Consider the following 8,140-nt stretch of genomic DNA (forward strand, 5'->3'; position numbering starts at 1 on the left):
CGGCGAGTCTGTTTTTGGACTCGGCGAGTCTAGTCGCGAAGTCCTAACCGTTTTGGTTGAGTTGTGAATCGGTGAGTCGAGGGACGACTCGGTGAGTTGAGCAGGAGATGACTCAGAGTTCGTGGGACTCGGCGAGTTGGGGCATGATATGGGAGTTTTAGAGCATAGGGACTCGACGAGTCAGCGGGCTGACTCGGCGAGTAGAGTCAGTCAGGAAGTTTGACTTGATTGAGTTCAGTCTTTTGGTATTATCAGTGGTGGAGTTTGTGTCGGAGGTTAGAGCAGCATGATCTTATCCTTTTAGTCAGCAGTTGCGAGGTGAGTTATCCTCACTATATCGACAGGGTCTAAGGCACCAAGGCTGACCCTTTATCGGATTGTAATCCGTGTATTGTTGTTATGTTATTGCTTTGTTGTGTTTGCATCCTGGTAGATAGGATGGTATTGTTGGGTTTTGAGCAATCTAACACTTCCTAAGTGTGCATGCAACCCTAATAAACCTTGGATCTATGTTTGTCTAAATACATGCAAAATAATAATTTTCCAAGGTTCATAAGCTATCTAACATGGCATGGGGTACTTTTAAACATAAAAGAATTAGATGAGATTACATACCTTTTGATGATGAGTTTGAATCTTAAGGAGTTTGAGGGCCAAGCACCAATAGTGTGAATGCCTCAAATGGAATCACAAATCACCACAAACTCTTGGAAAACTTTGAGAGAGTGTATACATACATAAAAAGTCGGCCACACACACAACCACACACTAGTGTCACTAGTGGCTATTTCATGCAACATAAGCATGCTTATATAGTGTACATGATTAGGGTGAAACCCTAATAACCCATGACCTTTCCTTTTCCAAGGATCCATGGGTTAAAAGCTCCATGGATCATCCATGGACTTCCATACAAGCCTAGCCCATTAACAAATGAGTGTTAGCCCACACTATATAAAACCAATAGCCCACAATCTAATTAGTCTTCCTTTTAATCTCTAAATTAATTCATAATTAATTTAAGACTAAGACTAATTAAATAACATGACTTCATATTAATATATTATAACTTACAATATATTAATAATCATATGTGTATAACTCTCATAAAATTATCCATAAATAGTTTGGATGAAATGCAACCCAAATGGACCATGCCGGGTCGGGTCAAGTATATACCAAATAAGTTATGGACTTAGACACCTTATCTAACAGACTCCCACTTGGATAAGTCTAATAACTATATTTGCGTATGTTACTTCAGGAACCAACCAGCAATCGTAGCTCTCGAAAACTCTGTTGAACTAAGAAGCACCATTTTAGATAAGTGATCATATAATCCTCTGTTCTCATGATATCAGCCGGATAAATACATGGAACAATGTCGTACTTATTGTCCAGCAGTTTGTTTCCCGAGTTCCGATTTGTTTGACAAAGAACTTAATCGAACACATCAATTTAGTTCTGACCGGCCGGTACATAGGTCACAACAAAATTATCGAGGGGCCCAAATATCGCTTCTATTTCTAGAAGGAACAGATAAACTTTGACTCATATGCTTGTTCTACTACTTGTTGAATTGTACACAAAGGCACGTTTTATAACATCAAGTTACTGATGCGTTTACGTGCAATCAATGCACAACCAACTCATAAGTAACAAATCATATCTCTAGGTTTGAAGATTTATATGATATTACCGTCTCACGATCACTCGAGATAAATTCCATGAAGTGATACAAGTGAGCGTGGGTTTATTCCAATACTCATAACTTATGAGCACTCATGAATGTTGTAGCAACCATTGCTATGACTAAACCCATTTAGCCATCTACAAACTCGATTCATGACAGTCTTGATTCATACCTACTTCCAACATATGAACGACTGTGGAGTGTTTAAATAACTTAGTCATTCGGAAAGAATAACCTAGCTATTTTGGAAGTCAAAACATGCAAAGTGAAACACAATAATAATCGAATCCAATATAGTCTCAAACCCTTTTGAATATAAATAGAACCACCTTTTATTTATCACCATATTGATTACACATTATTCATTGTATAATGTTTCAAACAATCAACTTAAGACTTGAATAAAAACAACACTCGTCCCATGCTCCTAGCATGTACACTTTGTTTTTCTAAACAATAGTTATGCCATACTCCAAGTATGCACACTATGTTTGTCTATGATCCTTACATTGTGATGTAGATCAATTGAACATGATTCCATTGATACTTATTTCACAATCCTAAATCCTTATTGTAAATGTGAGAATCCCCGATTCCTATCATTTACCAAAAAATCTGTTAGATTTTAAACTTTTATGCAATGTTCCTCTTGTAATGATTATGCACAAAGTCACCAAAACCTTGTCACCAGTCATTACAGAGTATTCCAAAGAAGGTCAACTTCTATGGAACGGAAGTCTCATATTCAAAGTACATTTCTTTGAACATCCTTCTTGCATTAAGGTTTTCTAATCTTACATAGATTGAATAACTTCCACCTATGGAGACACGATTCATGATGTTTGACATAAAGACATGATACTAGACCAGTCTTTTGCTACAATATTTTTTATTTGCCATGTTTTCAAAATTTAACTATGAAGAGGGATGCCGTAGTCATAATTGAATTTTGAGAACGCAATATATAGATAGAATTTCTTCAAGTTGAACCATTCCAACATAAAATTCATATATATATATATATATATATTCTTGACTAAAGATGATTAAAATCTCAATCTAAGCTTCTAGAATTGAAATGAAGTATAATTTTCTCTCCCTTAATTATAGCAAAACAACTTTTCAATCCCTGCAACTTCACGAATTGAAACTTTGTTTTCTATAATTAACATTGCTAACTTGCGACACTAAACGTAATAATCATGCTCCCACTAACATGATGATTATCAGCATAACACTTATGCTCCCACTAGCTTTGACATATTTCCAGAAATCTGCTGGACTTCTGAAATTTAGATTCATACACCCTTTCTTAGATAGCTCACTTGTGTGTCTAAACAATTTTCAGAACTATGAAAAGGGATGCCGTAATCATAGTCTCAATTGCTTAGGCATTTGCCATTTCTCATAAGTCCATGTTAGTGTGCCGGTTAACCACACGCGCTCCACTAACGACTTTTGAAAATGCAAATAACACAATTGCTATCTACTTAGAATCTACTTAGTGAAAGCGTTTCCTCACCATCATTTTCATGAATCGGAGAGAAACCTTATGACACTTAGATTTTATAGTGTATGAGTTCCTATCCATGTGAATTTGTCAAAACCATAATCACAAGATAACGTTAGTGACAAATTCAGCCTTACATGGATTAAACTTGTTCAGTCTTAGTTTCTTGTCACCTTGGTAGCACAAGGCCCACCAATGCTTCCAAGTTAAACTCTGATAACTCACATGCAAATTCAACTTATTTGAAGTAGGTACATAAATAAGAATTATGTCAACATGATAGGTTGCAAACCTTAAGTCGTGTGCTAGTGATAAATGACAGGTTTTACTCTTGATTAAATCTTGAAACTCTTTCAGGATCTTTAAGGCTCCCACTGTCCCCTTGACATATAAGTTTCCCCAGTCAAGAACCATTCCTTGACAAAACAAATATTCAAGGGATAGTGCGGATTCTTATCAAGACTAACACTGCACACAATTGGTCTTAGTTGGTCTTTGTCTCATCCAAGACATCACAACTTACCAATCTCAAATGTACAAGAGTAGAAACCATTTTACTCTTACATTTGACTAGTGTTAATAAATCTTCCTTTATGTCACTCAAAGTTACAATCTTGGAGTATGACTCTTAGAATTGTTTTGGAACGAAGTATGACTCATCTTCTTGATTTTAACCAATCCAACAATTCATGACCTCTCTTCTTAGCCATAACAATGCACTAAGACGTCCTTACAGTATGAGTTTGTGATATGGTTTCATAATCATTAAGATGATCATGAAATATGATACTAAAGTACTCTCCCATCCTTTCAGATTTGAGAAACTTTTATCTTTCTGCCTAATTTGATTCTTCTCATTTGTTTTGTCATACATTGTAACCTTTCCAATGTTACAGAATTATACTTAACCTCATAAGTATAATCATATTTACTAAAGTTTTAGTAAATCATGACAAATCAATCTTTGTGGTGGACCTTGACCAGCGCACACCCAGTGTACCTAATTCCTTAGTCCTTCAATTGACTCACATATACATGTGATCAAAGAATTAGTCTTAATTTTCAAAGATGAAAATTCTCATTCATCACACAATACAACTTGTATGATTCCAAGTTTCTGTCCAATTGAAACTTGGGTCATGAAAAACTTTCTTTATTCGGTAAATTCAGACACTACCACAAATGAAGAAATCAAATCCACTTTCCAATATTGCTATTACTGGAAACATATAAGCAACAATTTTCCACAGATGCCATTGTAAGGATATTTTTTTTTTAAAATAAATAAAATTAAAACCCTTTTTTTTCCTTTAATTTTAAAACTTTGCGGAAAAACTTATCCTTGCAATCCACATGAAAACCTTGTTGTTATCTATTCATAAGCAATGTATTATAACTCTTAAGCAACAGATCAAAATTCTGATTATCGAACCATGCGATCGAAACCCATTTTCGCAATCAGTATCAACATATACTTACTTTAAGCTTCTTATCTTTTCTTTGATTCTTAAAAACATCAACATGTGACCCATTCACATTATGTAATAAGAATCTCCAAATAGAAACTTAATAAAGTTAGACGGTGGACTTTACCCGAAGTAGAGTCAAACCTCTTGACTTGATCAACCTTATGACCTTTCAGGTGAATAGGGCAGCTTCGCAACCAATGCTCCTTCCTTTGGCAATAAAACACATGGACCCTTTGGTAATGGCACATGAGACTATCTCAGACTTAGCCTTTCTCTTTACCATTTGGTCAACCGAGTTGACTATAGCCGATCCCTTTCCATTGGGAAGAGAAATCTTTTTCTAGATATCTAATGCTACCATTGTCAATGTCCATTTAAGACTTGGGAAGTTGTTCTTTTAATCAAATTTGCTTTACTAGTGTTCCAAATCATTGCTGATTCCACAACACCAAGCAAATAGATAACATCATTAAGGGTCATGTCATAGTCTGCCTCATAGTAGTCCCAAAGAGACTCACTATGATACTAAGAAAGTGATTGAACATCCAACTTTCACAAGACATTGACACCCAACTCTCCCGGCTTGTCAATATGTGACTTTATCTCCAAGATGTGAGCACACATAGACTATGCTTGCCAATATGGATTGAGTGACTTTAAACTATTCAAGAACTTGTGGGTGAGGGAGAATCATTAGAGGAAGTGGAGGAAGTGAAGCATGATGTTGAGGGACACCATCTTCAAGAGATTTGGGAAGATCATAGTTGTCTGAACCAGACATCTATAATGGGAGAAAATCAAGTTAGTTGATTCAAAGTCCTTAATATAACAGCCAATATGAAATATTAAGGCTAGGACCCAACACAATATTTTATAATTTGGAAAAGGGATGTCGTAATCCAAGCTATAAAATATTTGAAGGTAGGCGAATGACGATTCACCAATTTCCACCATGAAAAACGAAATAATTTATTAGGTTTTAATTGGATTTGAAATTCCTAGATCTTTTGAGATTCATTGAACTTTTCAATGGCATGTTTCAATCTCGAGTGTTCCCTCTCAAATTTTGTGACTGGGATGCCGAGGATCACAAAACAAGGTGTGAATAACCTTACCAATTCACTTGGTACCCTTAATATTATCACTTAATCAATGTGCTAGTTAACCACACACGCTCCATTGATCTATGACAAACATTAAGTCACCCTTCGTGATCCTTACTAGTCCAAGTTAGTGTGCTGGTTAACCACACACGCTCCACCAACGACTTGGTAAGGTACAAAGTGTGAATTCCATGGGCTAGCACCAAATTCACATTTTTCCTAAAGTAACTAAGATTGGGAATTAAATAAAAAATATTTAGTTACTTTATAATATTCATTATACTTTTAATGAGAATTTAAAGTCATTGTCCTACCCGTTCGGCTAACGACACTCCACCGATCAAGCAAGCGGTGGGTGAGAGTGGACACCCATTAAGTTGTCATTTTATAGGCAACAACCTTATACCCACCTTATAGACCGGCTTCGTGAATGAGGCCTACTAACGGTAAAACAACTTGTTCTTATACATACATATATATATATATATATATATATATATATATATATATATATATATATATATAATTAACCATTAATGTTATAAATAGTATAAGTGTTGAATTTTAACTTTTAAAATTCTATGTGTTGGAATTAAAGTTTATTAAAGTGTGTGAAACTTTTCCAAATTCCAAAACTTGAGGGCAAGTTTTGAAACTATTCAAAACTAATTAATTCCATGATTTATGTGTTTAAAGTAGTTTTAATCCAAAAACTCTTCAAGTTCCATAACTTGAGGACAAGTTATGGAAGACTTTAAACTAATAAAAGAATTACTTTTCTTTATTTTATAACTTATGGAATTAATTAAGGTTACACTTTATTTATTAATGAAGTGACTCTTGAACCTCCATAACTTAAGGACAAGACTCTTCATCTTTTGTAACCATCCAAAACTTTTCATTTCATAACTTATGAATTAAAGGTTCATAAAAATGAAGACTCTTCATTTTCATGTAATTTATGTGTTTAAATGTGTGTGTTAAAGAAAAGTGACCTTTGGATATCCATAACTTGAGGAAAAATTATGGACTCCATTAAAACACATAAATGATCAAGAATTAATCCTAAACAATTCAGCAAATAATTCCTATCATCTTCTAAATTCATAAGAATATGAACATGATTATCAAAGTTTCAAGAATTATATAAACACATACAAAGCATGAAATTTTGATATAACTTTGAAATTGGTCCACCATCATCATTACCACATCAAAAACAGGTTTTATGAGTCCAAAACAGTTTAAGGTAATGATTCTAGACCAATTCCAGCACCAAAACTCGAAGATATGTTGACTGGGGGTCCAACTCGTCGAGTGCATGAACCAACTCTCCGAGTTGGATGAGTTTTGCCTTGGACTCGTCGAGTCCCTTCATGGACTCGGCGAGTCAGCTGTGCAGACAGCATAAAATCTTCGATTTTTAGCAATTTGCATCAAGTATTCAAACAAGCAAGCCTAGGCTCTGATACCACCGTTGGGTTTTGAGCAATCTAACACTTCCTAAGTGTGCATGCAACCCTAATAAACCTTGGATCTATGTTTGTCTAAATACATGCAAAATAATAATTATCCAAGGTTCATAACCTATCTAACATGGCATGGGGTACTTTTAAGCATAAAAGAATTAGATGAGATTACATACCTTTTGATGATGAGTTTGAATCCTAAGGAGTTTGAGGGCCAAGCACCAATAGTGTGAATGCCTCAAATGGAATCACAAATCACCACAAACTCTTGGAAAACTTTGAGAGAGTGTATACATACATAAAAAGTCGGCCACACACACAACCACACGCTAGTGTCACTAGTGGCTATTTCATGCAACATAAGCATGCTTATATAGTGTACATGATTAGGGTGAAACCCTAATAACCCATGACCTTTCCTTTTCCAAGGATCCATGGGTTAAAAGCTCCATGGATCATCCATGGACTTCCATACAAGCCTAGCCCATTAATAAATGAGTGTTAGCCCACACTATATAAAACCAATAGCCCACAATCTAATTAGTCTTCCTTTTAATCTCTAAATTAATTCATAATTAATTTAAGACTAAGACTAATTAAATAACATGACTTCATATTAATATATTATAACTTATAATATATTAATAATCATATGTGTATAACTCTCATAAAATTATCCGTAAATAGTTTGGATGAAATGCAACCCAAATGGACCATGTCGGGTCGGGTCAAGTATATACCAAATAAGTTATGGACTTAGACACCTTATCCAACAAGTATATGTTAGAGACCCGGTTAAGGTCGGTATCCTGGTATATAGGATGATGCTATGCTAGTGACCGGTTAGGTCGATATCCTTGTTAGGATGATGTTATGTTATGTGATCTACTAGATCG

This window comes from Lactuca serriola, chromosome 3, assembly GCF_051521515.1.
Source record: "Lactuca serriola cultivar US96UC23 chromosome 3, Lser_US96UC23_V15, whole genome shotgun sequence".
Lineage (NCBI taxonomy): Eukaryota > Viridiplantae > Streptophyta > Magnoliopsida > Asterales > Asteraceae > Lactuca > Lactuca serriola.